This window comes from Macaca fascicularis, chromosome 2 (assembly GCF_037993035.2).
Source record: "Macaca fascicularis isolate 582-1 chromosome 2, T2T-MFA8v1.1".
NCBI classification, from domain to species: domain Eukaryota; kingdom Metazoa; phylum Chordata; class Mammalia; order Primates; family Cercopithecidae; genus Macaca; species Macaca fascicularis.
Window position 1 is genome coordinate 152,569,217 of NC_088376.1, and position 21,169 is coordinate 152,590,385.

At 49.2% G+C, this 21,169-nt stretch overlaps 1 long non-coding RNA gene across 2 annotated transcripts; it reads left to right on the forward strand.

The window, feature by feature from the left end:
* Positions 1 to 124: 124 nt before the first annotated feature.
* On the forward strand, positions 125 to 3,639 carry LOC123571789 (uncharacterized). Of its 2 annotated transcripts, XR_006696024.2 has the most exons (3): positions 125 to 732; positions 2,175 to 2,474; positions 2,631 to 3,639. It is a non-coding gene; the product is annotated as an uncharacterized lncRNA (long non-coding RNA). The 2 variants fall into 2 exon arrangements; XR_010584794.1 differs by having other exon boundaries at positions 2,175 to 3,639.
* The last annotated feature ends 17,530 nt before the right edge of the window (positions 3,640 to 21,169 follow it).

Consider the following 21,169-nt stretch of genomic DNA (forward strand, 5'->3'; position numbering starts at 1 on the left):
ACCCTGTCTCCCTGCTTGTCCCCTTGCTTGTCCTGCTACCCTAGGGACAATTGGGTCTTGACCACATTGACCTACCTGCTGCCCACAAAACTGATCTGGTGCTTCCTGTCTCTCCCTCAGGCCCCAAACTGCCACCACCACTCCCATCTTCCTAACCAGAAATCTCCATCAAAACCCAACTCCAGCCTGCCTGGATAGGGGCAGAGGAAGACATGCCAGATGGGAAGGCCAGCGAAGCATATTCACTATGTGACCTCCAGCACCTCCTCTTGTTTGGGTGACCCTCAGCTTTCTCGTCCACAGCCTGAGGATGCAGCGGTCCCCAGAGCACAGGATGGGGGTGAGCGGCAGATGGCAAGGCCCTGTCCTGGCTCCTCCCCTTGGCTTTGGGCTCCCTGAGGTGCTGTAGTCATCTCTGGCTCCCTCTCAGCGCCCAGAACTTAGAAGCTTCTCAGCAAATATTTATGAAATGTATGAAGATGCCATACTTTATGGTTTACACTGGCACAAGCGTTACTGTTCTGTCCTTACCGGCATCCCTCCATTATAGGCCTGCAAGCCCAGGCTGCTTGCAGGGGCAGGGGATTGGTCATGAGCTTTGGAAAGAGCCATACCAGACATTCAGGGAGGTTGTGGAACCCACCCAAGGCCACACAGTCAACAAATCACCCTGCGCTCTGCAGAATCCAGGTCCTGCGTGCATCACCTCCGTCCTCCCTGTGACTCTGCAAGGTGGGCTCTCTCGCTCTTTCCTTTGGCCTTTTGTTATTTCTGAGGGCTACGGATTCTGGAACAGCAGCCGTGCTGGGAAGAACAGGACACAGGGGGCCTAGCAGGAAATGCCAGGTACTGAATGGAAGGTGGGGGCTGAGGACCAGTTAGCACTTCTGTGCCACAATGCACCCCGAAGGGTGGAGGTGCCTAGAGACCTGGCGAGGCAGGAGCCAGCTCCCCTCTGCAGTGGCCATGTGTTCACCTTGGAGCTGGATGTGGCTCTGGGCATTGCTTACAGATGGAAAGTGGCCAGAGTCCCAGGAGGGAAAACAATCACTGTGTTGGTGTCCTGCCATCCCTCTTTGGTGTCCCTGGGCCATGAGAGAAGGTTAAGGCTGAGGGCAGAGATGTGGTCTTGGGGCTTGGTTGCTTCTTGGCACTAGGAGTGAGCTTATGGGTGTCCTGCAGTGTTTGTCTGGCACTCACAACCAGTGAGGAAATTGTCTTCTGCTAGGAACGCTCCTGGATACTTAGTCTCCCTGCCTGCAACACACATGCACAGGCTTGGGGAACCCTGGGGCTGAGAAATCCACTTCCAAGCACATATTCAGCACCTACTCTGTACCAGGCGTGCCCAGCCAAAACATCAGCTGGGGATGTTGCTGTGTGAGCTTGGCAAGTGCCTTCACCTCCTCGAGTCTCAGCTGCCTTAGCTGGAAGGTGGGAACAATGATCTCACCTGCCTCGCAATCCTGTGGGCATAATTAACGTGACTGCGGGAATCTCAAGTGGGATCATTATGACTGCAAAAGCCCTGGTCAGCAACTGAGACCCTACAGGGATTTCATTTTGGTTTGGTTTTTTGGTTTTTGGGTTTTGTTGTTGTTGTTGTTGTTTGTTTGTTTCTTTTTTTTTTTTTTTTTTTTTGAGACAAGGTCTCACTCCGTTGCCCAGGCTGGATGCAGTAGTGCAATAATAGCTCACTGCAGCCTCAACCTCCTGGTCTCAGGTGATCCTTCCACCTCAACCTCTGGAATAGCTGGGACTACAGGCACACCACCACATCCGGCTAAGTTTTGTGTCATTTTTTGGTAGAGACAGAGTTTTGCCATGTTGCCCAGGCTGGTCTTATACTCCTGGACTCAAGCAATCCTCCCACCCTGGCCTTCCAAAGTGCTTGGGATTACAGGCGTGAGCCACCGTGCCCAACCTGAGACCCTATAGTTAAATCATCTGAGTCTTCCGAATCTCAGGAGAAAAAGAAGAGGGAAAAGAGTACATGCTGACGTACTTAGTAAATCATCTGAGAGAGATAAGCCAAGATTGCAGGCACGGAGGAAATCTTTCCCAAGTATTTCCTCCCAGCCTGAGGTGCCCTTACACTTCCTGAAGGGCATCTTTTGATGGAGAGAAGTTGTAAATTTTAATGAAGTCCAACATATCAATTTCTTCTTTCCCAGTTAGGGATCCTTGTGTCCTGTTGAAGAAACGCTTGTCTCACAAGGCCATGCAGACTGTCTCCATGCTGCATGCCCAAGCATGGCATCCGCCTCAAGTCATTTTTATGTACAGATGAATTGAGGGCCAAGGTTCGTAGCTCTCCATGCGGCAGTCCCATAGTCCAGGCACGATGCACTGAAAACTGTTTCTGTTCCCAGTGAACTGCAGCGGTGGCCTTTGGGTATAGCGTACCACACAGTCATAAAAATGAGAAGTCACTGCCTCATGCAACAGCATGGGTGAAGCCGGCCGACGCGATGGTAAACAGAAGGAGCACGCGCCCAGGGATCCCATTTATGTGACATTCCAGGGAGGCCGCGCTGACACAGGCCGGGGTTGGTCACCTTGGGTGGGTGTGGCGTGCCTTCTTGGGGGTGGAAATATTCTTGATCTTGATCTAGGTGGTGTCTCCACAGGCGCGTGCAGACGAGAAAAACACGGAGGAGCTGTGCTGTTAAGATGAGCACGCTGAAGGGCCTGAATGCTGTACACAAATTTAAAAGAATGTTTCTAAAGTGCAGAGGAGGAAAAGATGAAACCCTCAAACAGAGGGTGTTTGCTGGGGAAGCTTTGAAGAGGCTTCTGAAAGGTGAGGACTGAGAGAGAAAAAAAGGGGCAGCTCCTGCCACCTGGAAGCTGGCTCATTGCTCACAGCTGGGCCGTGCCATCCTTCTGTGGGACATAAAGAATCTCACGAAACCAACCTCTGCCAAGGGCGCTCTGAGACCAAGATAAAGAGAGACAGAGTGAGGTCACTGGACAGAAGCATGGTCCCTGCGTCACCCACGGAATATGAAACACCCCCTCTCGACTCCTTCCCTTGGCTTAAACGGGTGACTGCTAGGCCTCCACCAATTCTAGCTCATCCTCCTTCTAGTCTCCCTCCCTGCAGGTCAGCATTATTGAGATCCACAATCATAGAATTGCCCCCACTTTCTGACAGCAGCCAATCTAATGAACCCTCACTTCCTCAGACTCTCCCCAAATCACCCACCCAAAGCCCCAGTCCTATAATAGGTTCTTTCTAGTGCCCTCCTACTGAGACACCCACCCTTCCCCATGGGGGTGCCTTCTCCCTCTCTGACTGGAGGGCCCTGAAATCTTGCAGGATGATCAGATGAAAATGAAAAGTCCCTCAGAGCAGTCTGAAGAATGTGACGCATGCAAAATATGTCAGGCCCACGGAGGTGTTTTTGTCCTTTCTTTCCTCGTAATTTCAAGACTAGCTGATTAAGTTACCTAAAATGCCATCACAAGTTGCACAGTGCAACCCTCACCTGTCTTCTTCATGTTCCTGGAATTGGTGATACAAGAACAGTAGTCAATCAATTGCCTATGTTCAACTTAGAAACTGCGCCTTCTTTTTTCCTCTAAAACCCATAAGCAACTGCTGCTACTTGCAACATATATTCATGGCAATTTGAATCTGTATCTATGCGGCTGCCGTCCTCAAATTCGGAGGGAAGGTGCTCTGAGCAAAAGCAGACACTAAGGGCAAGTGGTGCTGATAGAAGAGGGAAGAACATGTTACCTCTGTCCAGGGCTGGGGTGGGGGATGCAGGGGAGGTGGGTTGGAGCCAGAGTGGCATGACCTCGAATGCGAAACCACAGCTCTGAGACCTCAGTGGGAGCAGGGCAGGGCCAGGGTGAAATCAGTGAGGCCGGACCAGAACTAGTGAGTGCCTCCTTCAGTGGTGCCTCCTTTCTTTCCTCTCTCTCTGGTCCTGGGGAGGAGCCACAGCAGAACTTTGGTAACTGTCTCTAATTCAAGGCCTAGTCCTGAGCTGCTGGTGGCCACCCTGGCTTCTGGTCAGGATCAGCATTGGCAGGGCTGTCACCAGCCCCACCCATAGGGCACTCTGTCTCCCTCATGCGGCAGTGACCACTTCCAGCCTGGCACCCAGGCCTCCCACCTGCAGCAGGACACGGGCATGGAATCCACAGGCAGGGGTGCTATCAGTCTCTCTCCCCCAGTCGCCAGCCCCACCACGCCTCTCTCACTGAGACATCATTTCTCTTTTCTGCTTATTTGCCACTGGGAATGTGGCTGTGGACCCCTCCTCCTCAAGGCCAGCGCCTAAGGTCCTCAGGGCTTCTCGGCCTCTAGCCCCTCTCTCCTCCTTCTCCAGCATCTACTCCAGCCCCTTCTCCTCCAGCACACACTGGCTTCCCACCAGAATGTAAACGTGTCCGATGTGCACCCATCCCAAATAACAAACAACAAAAGCCGCCCTGGACTTCAGGCCCTTCTAGCCTCTGCCTCTGTTTCTCTGTCACCTCTTTTGAAGGAGTCGCCCACCCCGGCTCTTCCCTCTTCCCCGTGCTGGCCTGGTCTCCATCCCTCCTTGGGACCTCTCCTGTCTAACGCCTGGCCAGTCCAGAGCCCTCTCTAGGTCCCATCTGACTCCTGATGCCCAGAGGCGTGCTCCTCCCTTGGCCTCTGGCCACCCTGGCCAGTTCCTCCTGGATGTTTCAGGGCTCCTCCTCCCCGGGCTGGTGAGCCTTGAGTGCCAGGGCTTGAGGTATTTCTCAGCCTCTTCTCAGGCCTCAGGTTATCCTTGGGTAATCTCACCCCCTCGGCTGATTTCTACCACCTCATCGACCCCCAGATCTCTTCATCTCTGGCCCTGCTCTCTCCCAATTTCCAGACCTGTGCATCCTGCCACCTGCCAGATGTTTCCACTTGGGCCCTCAGAACTCCAAACACCATTCCAGCTTGGGTTCCCTGCATCACATGTTCATGCGCAAGGGATGGAAGAGGCAAAGATATCAGAGAAGCAGGGCCGTGGAGGGGAGGAAGCTAAGCAGGGCTGCAGGAGGCAGCCCACCTGACCCCAGGAGCTCTGCAACGGGAATCACACCCTGCAGCAAGCCTTCCAGATGGCAGGCATCGGAGCTGTGCTTTCACAGTTTTGCTCCAGGCTGGGGTTGGGGGCCCAGCAGCATCTGGAAGGCAGCCTGCCCAGGAGCCCCCGGAGCAGCTGAAGGACACATCTAAGCAGGGGGTGGGAAGGACAAAGGGATCAGAGGAGACAATATCCAAGGCCACATTCACTGTCTCCCTAGGTCACTTCCCCTGTGGGGTTTGCCACCTCTGGGAACCAGCCAGTGAGTTGGAATCACCCTCCAGCCCAGTTCTCTTTAATTCAGACATCTTGGAGGTAAAGAGATGGCACAGAGAAGCCCCAGCTACGCCCTGCCCTCAAGGAACTCCTGGTCTAGCAAGAAAGGCACCCTTCCAAAGAGACCATTAGGAGTCTATGAGACCATTAAATGGCAGAGGAAAAGGGCTGCCACCACCCTTCCACCCCAGGAAGAGCAGCTCAGGGGCTGGGGAGCATCACGGAAGATAGTCGGCTTAGGATTAAGGCAGGACAGGATGGTGGGGTTGAGAAAGACGCTCACAGAATGAGGAAGATTGATCAAGTAAGGAGATGGAAAGGTGATCCAGGTGGGAGGAACAGCAAGAGCAAAGACAGGGAGGTCAGAAACAGCCCGGGGGTACAGACGACAGCAAACACTATGGTTTCACTGAGAATTCCCTAAACTTTGTCCACGTGCCACCTACACTATTTTTGACCTAATGGTTTTCTCTAAATACCATTTTTTAACTTAAATAAATTTGTTTCAAAAGGAAACTTCATATTATTTATCTAGAAAGTAAACACAACTTGCTATAAAGAGATCAAAACTAGAAGTCAAGATGATGAAACGAAGCAAAGCCATTCAGCTCTAGTTGGAAGCTATTGCCCCCCTGGACTCCAAGCCTGAGTCCTGCCCGCTCTTCCATGAAAAAGAGTTCAGCTACACACACCAATTAGAATGTCAAAAATCTAGTGCACTGACATCACCAAATACTGGCAAGGATATGGACCAACAGGAACTTTCATTCATTGCTGGTAGGAATGCAAAATGGCACAGCCACCTTGGAAGACAGTTTGGCAAAACAGTTTATTTTGAAACTAAACATACTCTCACCATGTGACCTGGCAATCACATTCCTTGATATCTACCCAAAGGAATGGAAAACTTATGCCTACACAAAAAGTGCATGTGGATGTCTACACTAGCTTTTTCCATAATTGCCAAAACCTGGAAGCAACCAAGATGTCCTTCAGCAGGTGAATGGATAAATAAACTGTGGCATACCCAGACAATGGAATATTATTCAGTGCTAAAATAAAAAAATGAGCTATCCAGCCATGAAAAGACATGGAAAATGTAAATGCATATTACTAAGGGAAAGAAGCCGCTCTGAAAAGGTTGCATACTGTATGATTCCAACTGTGTGACATTCTGGAAAAGGTAAAACTATGGAGACAGGAAAAGGATAAGTGGTTGCTAGGGGTTGGGGAGAGGAAAGGATGAATAGGCTGAGCACAGAGGGTTTTTAGGACAGTGAAACTACTCTGCATGATGCTATAATGTTGGATACGTGCCATTATGCATTTGTCCAAACCCACAGAAGGCATAGCACTAAGGGTGAACACTAATCTAAACCATGGGCCTTGGGTGATACTGATGTGCCCACATAGGTTCATCCATTATAACAAATGCCCCATTCTGGTGGGGATGTTAGGCCATTCTTGCATTGCAATAAAGAAGTACCTGAGATTGAGTAATTAATAAAGAAAAGAGATGTAATTGGCTCACAGTTCTGCAGGCTCTACAGTAAGCATGGTGCCGGCATCTGTTCAGCTTCTGTGGAGGTCTAAGGAAACTTAGAATCATGGCGGAAGGCAAAGCAGGAGCAGGCACATCACAGGGTGAAAGCAGGAGCAAGAGGGAGGCGGTGCTGCACTCTTTTAAGCTACCAGATCTAACGAGAACTCATTCACGATAGTGAGGACAGCACCAAGAGGGATGATGCTAAACCATTCATGAGAAAACTATTCCCATGATCCAATCACCTCCCACCAGTCTCCACCTCCAACATTGGACACTACATTTCAATATGAGATTTGGGTGGGGACACAGATCCAAGCCATATCAGAGGGTGTATGGGAAATCTCTGTACTTCCCACTCAATTTTGCCATGAACATAAAACTGCTCTAAAAAATAAATCCTATATTTAAAAAATCTATCAATTACCTGAGACACAAGTAATTGAAAGACACACCAACAACAAATGGACACTTGTTCTGGTGCTGTCTGGCAGTCAGAGTCAGGCCACGATATCCATGTGATCCCCTGTCAACACATGGCCTGGCCTCACTCTATGTCTTCCCAGGAGTAATCACTTCCTTCAAATTCTGCAGAACTCTGAATTTGGCCTGGTGAGGCCACAGAGGAAGGCCAAGGTCAGGTTCTGAGGATTTTCATGAGCCAGACTGGGATATTTGGGCTTTCTCATGAGGGCACTAGGGAGCCATGGGAGAGTTGCAAGCAAGGCAGGAATGCAAAATGGCACAGCCACTTTGGAAGACAGTTTGGCAGTTTATTACAAAACTAAACACACTCTCACCATATGATCCAGCAATCACACTCCTTCATATCTACCCAAAGGAATGGGAAATACTGGCAAGGGTATGACATGGTCCATCATGGTGCAGTTTTTAGCCTGACTGTGTCCTGGGGTCACCTTCGTACATGGCAGGACTGTGGATGGTCTTCCCTGGAGTCCATGTGGCTGAATTTGATCCCTCCTCTTCCTACTGAATGGAGTCTGTGGCCACAGGGAACAAGGCATCCTCTCAACCTGGGAAGTTCTTGTCTATGGAGGGACCTGCAGATTAGGGGACAGGAGGTGAGCTTTCTTGAGACAGCTTTAGGTTTGCACAACTGCACATTTCCCGCAGTCCCCCAGGCACATCTGCAAATTAAAGAAACTCTGGGTTATACCCCAATGCTAGAGATGGTGACAGAAATGCAATGGCCTTGTGGGATGAAGCGTTCCAAAAAATGACTTTCATTTTCCTTCCTTTCTGTCTTCCCTCCTTCCTCCCTTCCTTTCTTCCTCCTTCCCTCTCTTCATTCCTTCCTTCTTCCATCCCTCCTACTTTCCCCTCTCCCTTTCTTCCTTCTACTCTACTTTTTTCCTCCCTCCTTTCCTCCCTTCCTCCCTTCCTCCTTTCCTCCCTTCCTCTTTCCCTCCCTCCCTTCCTTCATTCTTTCCATGTGGAAGTGGTGAGAAGTGATCTGATTTTGGATATGATTTGGCTGTTGGCACAGGAGAGAAATGGAGGTGTTAAAAGTGACTCTGAGCTTTTCACCCGATCAACTGAAGGAAGAGCAGGCATGGTGCAGGGTCTCACAAGGGAGCAGGGGCATATGGGCATGCTCATGTTCCATGAAATTCATCCTTTTCAAGTGGAGACGTGTGAGGTTTGAGATGTCCATTAGACAACCGAGGGGCATCCAGGAGGCAGTTGCACACATAGGTCTGGAGCCTGGGGTGGGATCTGCAAGGAGATGCACGTTTGGCATCATCAGCACGTGGAGCGAGGAAACCACCAAGGGGCATGCATGGACAGAGAAGACAGAAGGGCAACCGATTTTGTTTCCGGGCACCCCAGCATTCATCAGTTGGGGAGCAGAGCGGACAATGAAGCCAGCTTGGCGTGGTCACGGTGCTAGGTGGAGCAGCAGGGAAGACTCAGTCAGGGCTGAGCTGCTCCTGGCGGTGTAGGGCGCAGGTGGGGAGGCGAAGGGCAAAGGAGGTGGGTCCCTTCGCAGGCAGCCGTGCACCTGGGGAAGAGCACGCAGCCCTTGTGCACTGCGTGGGCTGAGAGGTCAGCTTCCTCCTTTTGGCACACAGACCTCAGCATTTTGCTATAAAATGCTTCTTCTGCCACCCCATCCCACCCCATCCAAATGTAAACTTCCCTTTAGAATTTTTTTTTTACAAGATAAACATGTGATGATTGATATCTTTCCAAGGGATTAAGTGACTAAAAACCAGCTTTCACTTGATCCAGAAATTGATATCTTCAATGCATCCCTTTCCAAAAATAACAAAGAAAAGAACAAAAGACACACACACACACACACACACACACACCCCACACACAAGTGTGGGCTATTAAACATCATGTTAGGAAAGTTTCCAGAAAGATAAAAAGAGTTTGTTGAGGATTTTAACAACTAAATGGATACTCCCTTGACTTCCAGACTCTAATCAGAGCTGAGAATTGAAGCAAAGAAAGGTGTGTTTTCCACAGGTTGCTGGCCCGTGTCCGCAGATCAATCCATGGGTGTCTGGTCCTGTCCAGGCCTTCTAAGTTGGCTTCATGCTTCTGGGCTGCTGGGCAAAGTGGTTCTGTGCTAGTTTGTTTTCTGGTTTGGGTTTATAGTGTCTGTGCCTTCTTCCAAAGTGGCTCCTTGGCACAATGGCCTTAGGGCTTCAAAGTGAAGCAGGGAGCCCCCTCCTCCAGGAGACCCGCGGTTTGACTGCAAGGGACCAGTCTCGGAGTTTGGCTGAGGACTACTAACTCTTAGGTTAGCATTCAAGGCTCTTCCTAGCCTCCCAATACTCTGAGATCTTCCCAGCATGCATCTGGTACTTTTTTTTTCCACCTCTGAGCCTTTGCACCTGCTGTTCCCTTCATCAGATATGCTCTTCCTCCCTCTCCTCCCCAGTCGCTGCATATTCAAATTCTCACCATCCCTTAAGACCAGGATGACCACAGAGTCTGGTTTACCTGGCATTGGTTTATATCTGCTGTCCTACTGTGATGATTAGCAGTGCCTCTTTTCACTTTCAAAAATAGTCTGTTGTAGACAATTGATTCCATAGTTACCCAACAAGAAGTCCAACTCGAATGGCTCCTCTAGGAAACCATCCCTGATTCCCAAGGAAAGATATCCTTTATGCTGAACTTACATAGCCCCAGCCTGTCTTCTGAGTGGATCATGCTGGCCTTCTCTGAATGTAGCCTCTCTCCCCTGCTGGGCAGATACAGTCCCTTTATGAAAAAGGGGACTTCTAGCACCCAGAACTGTGAGAGAATGCCTTTCTGTTGGGGGCCCCCATTTTTGGTGCATTTTTACAGCAGCTCTAGGAAACTAGTACATATAGTAACTACTTTTTTAAATGACTACTTTATTGAGATACAATTCATACACCACAAAATTTTCCCCTTTAAAGTGTACAGTTCAGTGGCTTTTAGGACATTCACAACGGTATTTACTATATTTAGCATATTCATGAATCACTAATTTTAGAACGTTTTCACCACCCTCAAAAGAAGCCCAAGGCCGGGTGCAGTGGCTCAAGCCTGTAATCCCAGCACTTTGGGAGGCTGAAACGGGTGGATCACGCGGTCAGGAGATCCAGACCATCCTGGCTAACACGGTGAAACCCTGTCTCTACTAAAAAATACAAAGAACTAGCCAGGCGAGGTGGCGGGCGCCTGTAGTCCCAGCTACTCGGGAGACTGAGGCAGGAGAATGGTGTGAACCCGGGAGGCGGAGCTTGCAGTGAGCTGAGATCCGGCCACTGCACTCCAGCCTGGGCGACAGAGTGAGACTCCATCTCAAAAAAAAAAAGAAAAAAAAGAAGCCCAATATCCATTAGCAGTCACTCCCCAGCCTCCTCACCTCCAGACAACCACAAATCTATTTTCTGTTTTGGGGGCTCAGAAGCACATACCCCAAAATATAGCAGTATGACACACAGAACTGAAGAAGCCTCGAGGTCTCTCTGACTTCCCCCCACCCCATGCTCGCCTCTCACGTTCCCTTATCTGCGTAAAGTCTGGACTCACCAAAGAAGAAAATGATTACCACTTGTCCCCTCCCTGATTTTTCATTAACTATATTTATATCGCAGGAAGAGTGACGTCTGTCAACACACCGGGACAGACTTTTGTCACAAACCATTATCTGCTCTGCAGGCCCAACAGACTTTATCCCAAGCCATTATATGTTCTTCAAGCCCAGTGAATTCCCCTAAAAGTCATTCACTATCCTAACATCATCCATACTTCCCCATCTCCCTTTCCCCTAAGAAGCAGGGTAGAGAAGCATCCATACCCCATTGGGATATTGGATAGTCACTCTGTAATTTTTCCCCAGCGCATGCTAATAAATGTGTATTCCATTTCTCCTCTTAATCTATCTTTTGTAGGCTATGGAGTGACTATGGGTGACTATGGAATCAATGGTCTAAAACAGGATATTTTTCAGCAAACCTTCTGAGAGTGAATGGAAAGTTTTTCCTTCACCCCTACACTGTCTCTATAGGCTTGCCTATTCTGGATATTTCATACAAATGGAATTACACACTATATGGTCTTTTGTGACTGGCTTCTTTCACCTAGCATGATGTTTTCAAGGTTCATCCATGTTGTAACATGTACCAGTACTTCATTCCCTTTTGTGGCTGAATAATATTCCATTGTGTGGATGCACCACATTTTATGTGTCCGTTCATCAGTTAATGAACACTTGAGCTTTCTTCAGTTTTTGGCTCTTATGAATAGTGCTGCTTTGAAGAGTCATGTAGGAGTTTCTGTGTGGGTGTGCACTTTTAATCCTCTTGGATAAGGAACTCTATTTCATTGAAAAATAATGCCTGTTCATGGTAAACAAAACTGCCAGTGCCAACCCAAAGTCAGCCCCTTTCCCTCCCCTGGCGGAGCCTCCCTCCCACAGACCAGCTATTCATTTCTTTTGTGTCCTCTCAGAAATGTTTTCTGCATGTAGGCACGTAGGCACAAGGTGAGTGAGCACTCCTGTTCTCCAGGGAGAACACCAGCCCGCAACTGCTGTGTCTCTCATCCTTCTCCCAGATCGACGCTTCTGGATCTCTCAGCATTGGTGTATAGAGCTGCACTTTTTTTTCCTTTCAGTGACTGTCTCAATAAATTGTTTGAATGTTCCCCTGCTCCCCATATTATTCTTATTTTTTGAGACAAGGTCCACTGTCGCCCAGAGAGTACAGTGGCAGGATCACAGCTCACTGCAGCCTCCACTTCCTGGGCTCAAACGATCCTACCACCTCAGCCTCTGGAGTATCTAGGACCACAGGCATGCACCACCACTCCTGGCTATTTTCTTTTTTTTTTTTTTTTTAAGAGATGGGATCTCCCTGTGTTGCCCTGGTTGGTCTTGAACTCCTGGACTCAAGCAATCCTCCTACCTCAGCCTCCCAAATTGCTGGGCCACAGGCTGAATGTGCCCATTTTTACTGACCTACTAAAGGACATTTAGGCTGCTTCAAATCTTGCATCACTGCAAATATGGCACCCTAAATATGGTTGTGCGCTCATACAATGATTTCTGGGAGTTTAAGTGCTACAGGTGGACTTTGGTACATAGGAAGTGAACTTTTTTGATTGGAAAAGATGGCCCTGAGTTTCCCGATGTTGAGACTGAGTCATAGTCACCACTGGGCTCCTCCAAAACCCATGCACAGCATAGATGAGTGCCCAGTAGAGGGGATAGGGATGCTTGCCCGCAACCTATTTCCTCCCTTAGACCTGAGAGGTTTGACTATCACTGCCAATTCACCAACCAGTCGATGACTCCATGTAGTCATCATGGAGACCCTTTGCCAACCGGTTTCCATTAAAGTTAAGAACCAAAATAAATTATCCTCTTAAAAAATAATAACTTTTAAGAAGTTGGAAACCTACAACTTTAAAACCAGACAGATTTAAAAAAAAATCTTTCTGAATTATGAACTGGGTATCATGTTTTAGACAGTCTTCTTTTTTTTCATCTTGCTAAGTCAAACACAGGCTTTGAAAATAAACCGCATTGAATTTGCACCCACTTAAGGAAGGTTTTTTGACAAATCAATTTTATTGTGAGGTGTGCCTTCAAAACTGAGAATCCAGTGAGGCAAACTCTATCCCACCCTGATACTGAGTTAGCTGGGTGCCCTTGAGAAGAATGTTTTTTACCTTAACCAGGTGACAGTTTGCTAACAACAAACAGAGGGGTGAGATAAGACTAAGACTCTATGATCTGAAGCTTCTAAACCAAGCTAATCTATATACTTTCTAGCCTTTACCTGCCCACTGGTGGACAGGGAGGCCTTTCTTTTAATATGGAACCTTAACCACAGATAGGGTTTAATCTCAGACTTAACACTCTAAACTTTCTTTGAACTTGAAGTGCAAACAAAGCACTAATGTCGGATGCAGCCATCTACATGGAATATGAAAGACCCTTTAGGGATGCTGTTTGCCTAAGTAAGCTCCAGAGGCTGCGATTGCCAATCTCCTTAGCCTGTGCAGGCACCTTTGGCAGAGGTTTCAGGTTGGATATGGGGCTTGGTAATGGCCCATGGATGAATTCATATTCCCCCCGCTGGCTCATTACCAGGGGATAAAGGCACCTCCTGCAGCTCCCAGCAGGTTGGGAGCAGGAAGTGGGATGGTTTGGACAGCAGGAATCTGGCTCCACAAAGGCCACTGAGAAGCCATTGTTCCAGGGCTTCCCGGGGCGCTTTTGTTGGCAATTCCTTCATGTCTCAGCTGAAGCTAAGGTCTTCACCCAGCCACTGATAAACAACACAGTCAGTGACAGAATAAGTCCCAGGACACTCCCCTTCAGCCAGTCACTACCCTGCTCAAGTACTGTCAATGACTCCCCAGTGCCCACTAAAGCACTGTGGTGCTCCACGCTGGCCGCAATCTGGCCTAATTACCTGGCTATCCTTAATTCCTGAAACTTCTGGTTACTTTATCTTGCCCAGCATGTATCCAGCATCCACTCTGGGCCAGGTACTGTGTTAAGTGCTCTGCAGGCATCTTCCAGGTTCATCTTGATATGCATGCATTCTAGAAGAAGACCTCATATTATCATGTAGATGCGGAAATGGAGTCACCAAGCAGCTAAAGGAGCTCGCTTAATGCCACACAGCCGGGGAGCAAAGGGTCAACGCAAACCCCAACCCTGTGCACTCTCTGCTGCCCCGGACTGCGGCGATGCCCTAAGTACCAGTGTGGGCAGCGCAGACGGATGAGGAAGCACCAGTCAGGCGATGAGTGGGGGAAGAACACTCCAGGCAGAGGGAGTGGCAAAGGCACTTCTTTCTCTGAGCCTCAGTTTCCTCACCTGTAAAGTGTGTGCACGTATGCACACCCGTGTGTGTGTGTGTGTGTGTGTGTGTGTGTTTGTGTGGAGGTTGGGAGGCGCTGCCTTCCAGTTGTCTGAGATTCCCCCTAGAATCTGGAAATGATTGTTGGATGCCTCTTTACATTTTGTGCCTCTCTTGTCTTACCCCTAGCCCTATCAGGCTGCTAGCTGTGATTCCCAATTCAGAAAATAAGTAAGTAAGCAGACAGCAGGATCAGTGAGCTGGGGCGTAGGGAGCATGAGATTGGTGTCTTCTGACCACAGTCACCTGGACAGCAGGGTCTGTCCCCGTTAGACAGGCTGCCCGCTCTGCTACCCCTTGCTGTCTTGTAAACCTGGTCTGTTTTCACTGATTTTCATCCTCTGCAAGTCCCTTGAAGCCATTGGAGTTTGCAATTCCTGGGCAGCATGTTTCACAAGGCTTATGAGGACATGCTATTTAGTTTATGTTGCATTTAACACATCTGCAGTGGCCATGTTACGTCTCCTTTGCTGCTTTTTTTCCCCCGGTTTTCTGCTTTCTCTTCCATCATCTCCCACTCTCTTCCCCCATCTTCTCTCTCCTCAGCTCCCCAGAAAATCTCCTTTCCACCCCAACTTCTTTCTCTATCATATCATATCTAAACATTATTTGGCATAATAAGTCTTCCAGAAATCAGGGAGAGCTTCAGAGAGGTGAGTAGGGCTCTTGAGTAGGGCTTTGATGAATGAACAGGAGTTTGTTAGGAACAGAAAGAAGGAAAAGAGCAGGAAACTAAGGTGCTTAAATACAAAGGCTGGATCCATACAGGCCGGAATTGAAGCCTGGCTTAGCCGCTCTACAGCTCTGTAATCTGGAGCAAATTATATCACCTCATCAAGCCTCAGTTGGCTCGTCAGCATAATGGGAATTTCCAGGTTATCTCAGTGTCAGAATCTCTGGGCTGTTCCTACTGGCTGATGCATCTCTCCTCCAACTCCGCATTTAACAATGTCACCCTGGTAGCTTGAAATCTGCCACCGTGGAAGTATTTGCACCATGGAAATTGGCAAACTCTATAAGTCAGAACATTTTTTCCCCATCCAGAGAGCCAGTTCACCAACACGTCACCATCTGCAGCTGGGAAGCTGGGTTAAGGTTAGATTTGATTACAAGGGGCTTTGAACAGCAAGGCCTGGAGGTATATTGTTCAAATGTTTGCTGTGGAACTTCAGAGACACAATTTGACCCTACCTAGTCTGAGGGGAAAAAAAAATTGTTTTTTTTTTCTTTTAGAAATAAAGAAGGCCTGAGTTTCTAAACTCAGAAGGCTTGAGTTTCTAAAAAAAAAAAAAAAAAAAAAATCCCAAACACATTCTCATATTATATTTATGTAACTCTTAAAAAGATCTCCTAGATCAGCTTAATTTTTTAAAAAAATTTATTTCTATTGAATGAGCAAACCTTGAATTAGAAAATCACCAACGTTCTCAAGCTGAAAAACGGGGAGATTTTTACTGGGAAAAACTGGGTGTGGAGGGGTCAGCAGTGGCCAGTTCACACATAACTTAGCTGGGAAGGAAGCTGGCCTGTATCCTATTAGCAGTGGGAAATCAGAGGAGGGCCTGAAGCAGACAAAGGCTATGATCAGATTCTGGTCTTGGAAAACATCCTTCTGGCTGCTCTTTGGAGAAGAGCCGGGAAAGAGTCAAAACAAATTCAAGGAGACCAGGCAAGAAATGAAGGGGATGTAGACAAGCATGTTTCTGGAGAGACAATGTTGTATGTTTGCCTTACTTCCTTTTTCTCCTGGGCCCTCAGCTGGACTACATTTCCCAGGTCCTCTGCAGTGAGGTAGGACCATGTGATTTAGTTCCAGCCAATAGAATGTGGGCAGAAGTGATGTAAGGAACTTCCTGGCCTGGCCAAGGAAACCCTCCCATACAATCCTCTGGGCTGTTTCTCTTTCCCTCTCGCCTCCTGCAGAGGGTCCAGTGCAGAACTCCAAGGCCTGGGGGGTGGCAAAGCCACTGGCTGGAAGGAACCTGGGTTGCTGAATGACTGTATGGAGCAGAGACTCACCCTTCACTGCATTGGACTGTGCTAAAAAGGACAAACCTTCCTTGTGTTGAGCCCTGAGACCTGGGACTGTTTGTTACAGCTGCCAACCTGATGGATGTTGGGTCATGAATCAGAGACAGGGGTGCAGGCTACAGAGCTCTTTGGGGTAAAGTCGTGGGACTTGGGATAGATTGGAAGTGGAGTAAGGAAAGAGGAGGCATCAGGGACAGAGTCCATGTTTCTGATTGAGCAGTGGTGCCTTTTGTTCAGAGAATGTGGGGAGGCTTTTCTGGAGGGCTGTTTGGTGCATTTCAGATACTGGAGTAGAGCTGTCAAGAAGCTCTTTTCTTGGCCTGTGACATGTGGAGCAGTCCATCAGCTCCTCCAGAAGCATGTTATGGTGGCAAATGCTGCCCATCATTCATCCGAAAGAGGATACAGGGAACATCTGCCTGTGAAGTCATCGTGCTGCCCTCAGCCACAGCCTACCCAGGAGGGCTGGGAATACTAACTGCTTCCTGCCCAGCCCAGCAACACCCTCCTATGTCCAGATTTGTGACCCCAAGCTGTGGCAAGGCTAATGATGGGACCTAATTTATTCTTTTTACTTCCTTTTAACAAATGTTTCCTGAGGGCCTATGATAATCATATTAAAACTACTATTTATTGCCCACTGCTAGTCCCAATTACTCAAAAGACTGAGGCAGCAGGATCACTTGAACTCAAGAGTTTGAGTCCGGCCTGGGCAACATAGCAAGACCCTGTCTCTAAAACAAAAACAATTCTTTAGAAAACTACTACTATTTCTTAAGCGCTTACCATGTTCTAGACAGTATGCCAAGTCCTTTACTACATTTCATTTAATCTCCAACAGAGATGGGAACTATTACTGGCCGCATTTGACAGGTGGAGAAACTGAGGTTCAGAGAGCTAACTCTACACAAGCTAGGCTTTGGACCCAGGTCATCAGTTTCTATAGTCTGTTATTCCCATATGAGGCCAGTTCTGCCCAGAGCACCAAGATTGACATGATCTCACAGAACTGAGCGTGGCCCCGTCTCCTGCGTTCTCCAGAGGAACCCTTTTAGTCTCTCACACTTCTTGTTCCACCCTAGTGGGTAGTGGTTGCTCTCTGCCACCCAGCACACTGGCACATTTTGGAGCCCTCTTTCTTTGTCTTTGGGAAGCCTGGGGCTGGGCTACCCCATTTCATTTCCCTCCCTGAGAGGAGACTGTCACTGTGCCAGGTCCTGGGTCCTAGGTTACTGGGCCACCCACTGTTGGCATGGCAACCAGATCATGACCCAAATCATGGCCCCTGATGGGCACAGATTCCTAGGCAGCCACTGTCTTCAGAAGGAGCCAATGGGCTTGGCATCCAGAGCAGTTCTTGAGCTAGTGTGGAAACCCATTTACACCACCTTAGCCCAAAAGTGGTGTTTAAGGAATCACAGCATTCAAGGGAAAGTTGGACCAAAATCTAGAATCTGCCACTCAGATGTCACCACAAGCCTCTCCCCATCCCTTTTCTCTACTACTTGAAGACTGCCACAGGACGGAGGCAGGTGGTTGCCAGCCTAGCATCCCTTCTCATTTAAAAGAGCCCTGGCTGAGTGCAGTGGGTCACACCTGTAATCCCAACACTTTGGGAGGTCGAGGCAGGAGAACCACTTGAGCCCAGAAGTTGGAAACCAGCCTGGGCAACAGAGCGAGACCCTACCTCTACAAAAAATGAAAAAATTAAGCAGGCATGGTGGGGCATGCTTGTGGTCCCAGTTACTTGGGAGGCTGAGGTAGGAGAATCACTTGAGTCCAAGAGTTTGAGGCTGCAGTGAGGTATGATTGCTCCACTGTACTCTAGCCTGGGCTGCAGAGCTAGACCCTGTCTAAAATAAAACAAAATATAACCCCTGATTTTCTTCAGCAGGATGCTTTTTCCCATCCTCACCATCTCAGCCATGAGACATAGTCTTAGTTAAGGAGATGTAAGCAGACACCTGCTATGAGTTCTGGGAAAGTTTTTGTATCCTTGATTAAAAATGTCAAACATGATTGGCCTAGCCCTTCCCCTTTTTATCCTTCCTTGAATGCAGATGTGATGACTGGAGCAGGAGCAGCCATCTTATACCCATAAGAGAAAGGCAAGAAAACCACAAAATTCCAGTTCTAACCTCATTGAGTGGCTGAACCAATGCCCGTGGTCACCTGTCTCTAGATGTCTTGTCACATGAGAAAAATATAACTTTAGTTGTTAAGCCATTGAGGGACAGATTTGTTCTGACTTGCGAGTGAAAGTGATCCTAATGGAGACTATTGCTGCCACCTTCACTGCTGCTACATAAATGGAAACATGGTTGCCTCTGGTCCCCGAGTTTCATATAGTATAGGCTCTGAACTCAACCTTCTGTGTTCCAAGTTTAAAAACAACATTCCTGGGCTGAGACTTATTGGCCCAGTTTAGATTGTCTATGCCTGGGCCACTCTTTTGTGGCCAGGGAGGGTGGACTGTGATTGGCCCAGTTGGTGCCAACCCTTATCCCAGTCAACCATGGCCAGAGGAGTTGGCAGGGAGGGGGGTGCCATTTGAGTAAGAAGATAAGAGAGCTCCAGGCAGCCTGGCTCATTAGCTTGTCATTCTGGTCGCCCAGATCAAGGGCACTCACAAGGTCATCCTCACTCCCGCCTTGCTTTCATCCACTCCATCATGTTTACTGCACATTCACTGTGTGTGCTGCACAGTGCTAGGGCAAGCTGGAATTTGAACTGGATTATCCAGAGTCCAAGATCTGGCCCGTATCCACTGCTAGACCCTTCGGGCAACCTGGCTGTGTCCCCTTAGAGCCCTTGGACTCAGTTTACAGGCTTTGCCTCCCATGGCTGCTGACAGTTTCCCCCTGCCGCTCAGCTTTCTTGTCTGTAACAGGTAGGGGTTCCCTTGCTGAGTTCATAGTCCTTTCCTGGCATCAGTGAGCTTCAGAGTCAGCAGGCTGGATTCCATTCCCATCTTACCATCTCCTGGCTGTGTGACCTCAGGTGGCCACCTCACTTCTCTGCACCATGATCCCCTGTCTTTAAACCATGGGGATGACCCTGCCCCCAGGTTATGGGGTAGAGTAATTCATGAGATGACCCTGGGTCACACAGGAGGTGCTCAATAAATCCTAAAAATAAAAACTTAGCAGCCTCTAGGGAATGTGTGACAAATTATAGGCAGGATTTCCTGAGGCCGGCAGTCCCGGAAGAGGTCAAGCATTGCGTGGGGTTTACCCCCCAACCCCCAGCCTGGAGAAGCTCCTGAAACAGTCAGACAGGACAGGAAAGGGTCCCCCAGACCTCTGCCCTTGCCTGTGTAAACCTGTGGGACTGGTTGGCAGATGTGGGTCAGTGGTGCATACGCGTCCCTGGAGTGAAGGCATCGGAAAGCTGTTCCTGTCCATCTGAGGGCTGGCAGCCACCAGGGCCACATCCGCATAGAAGAGAGAAACCAAGGGCAGCACTTGGGTCCTGTCACTGACGGCTGCTGGCCACAGAAGCGAGGCTGACCTTCTCTTTGTCCCCCCGGGAGGCAGGCGGGGCTGGTGGAGGAGGAGGGTTTCAATCCAGGCACTTAGGCAACCCTCCCTACGTAGTTGGCAGTTGGCGTTTCCTCCCAAGCCACAGGCCTGGGGCTACGTGAAAAACAAAGCTTCCTGGCCCCAGCAGCATGTACCACTGCCTTCCTGGGCCAGTCCCTGGGTAGGGCTTTGGAGAAGGGGCAGCACTCACAGACTGATGGAGGATGGGGCCTGCAGGCCAGGTTGGAAGAGCTCCCTTTACCTGCAGAGCATTAGACACTGTGCCCCGCACATTCACTTAGGTACACCCTGGCCCTTGGAAGGAGGACCCATTACTACCCTCATCGTACAGAATAGGAAACTGACACTCAGAGAGGCAGGCCGGCTTACTGTGGGTAACAGCTAGAAAGTGGGAGCGTGGATTCCAGACCAAGTTTGCCCAACCCCTAAGAGTGGCCTCTTTCTCTCATGTGACGTAGTCTCCAGGAAACGGGCGAAAAGTCCAAATGGCACCATGGTGGGATGGGAAGCAGTTGGGCCGGGTGTCAGGGAACCGCTCCCAGTTCCCCAAGGGCTTGAACCACCCTTCCTTCCTTTCCCCAGCTGAGCTCTGCCTCCATCTCCAGGTCTCCATTTAGACACCTCTTCCAGAAATCTCCCTTTGATTTCCCCTGCTTGGGACTCCACTTCTCAGCTCCCATAGCCCCCTTGGTCTGAACCCATCTGTCCTCCCCAGGAGAATCTAAACTCCAGAGGACAAGACAGTGTCTGCCAAATTCCCCACAGCATCTTCAGGGGGTAGCAGGGTGGCTGACACATAGGAGGCCCTCAATAAATATTTGTGGAATACATGACAGACCAGATGCCCCGCCCCAAAAGCATGGAGCATAGACCCTTTTCTGGGCTAAGGGCTGCATCTCTGGGCCAAGGAGAACAGGATGGGACAGATCCCAGGAGTCCCAGGGGTCCCAGAGACTCCCTCTCAGGACCATGCCCCCTGCCCACAGTAAAAACGAGTCCCCAGAGCCCAGCCCATCACATTTTTTCCTGACAATTCACTCTGTGATTCATTCTTAGCCCCTGGCATGCCTGGGCCTACCCAGAGGCCATAGGCCCTGGTGCTAAGTTTAGTGACTGCAAAATGTCCCCGTGAAATTCCAGACAGAGCCAAGGGGCTGGCGGCACATTCCACAGAGCTTTCTTGGGTCCTCCCACTCTGCTGCTGGGCGTGAAGGGGAACCAAAGCGTCCTTCCAGTAAATAGCCTGGAAGGGCTGGGTCCCTATCTGAGGGCCTTGACCAGCGGCCACAGAGCTCAAGGACAAAGGTGGCCATTATTGTCAGAGGAACTTGG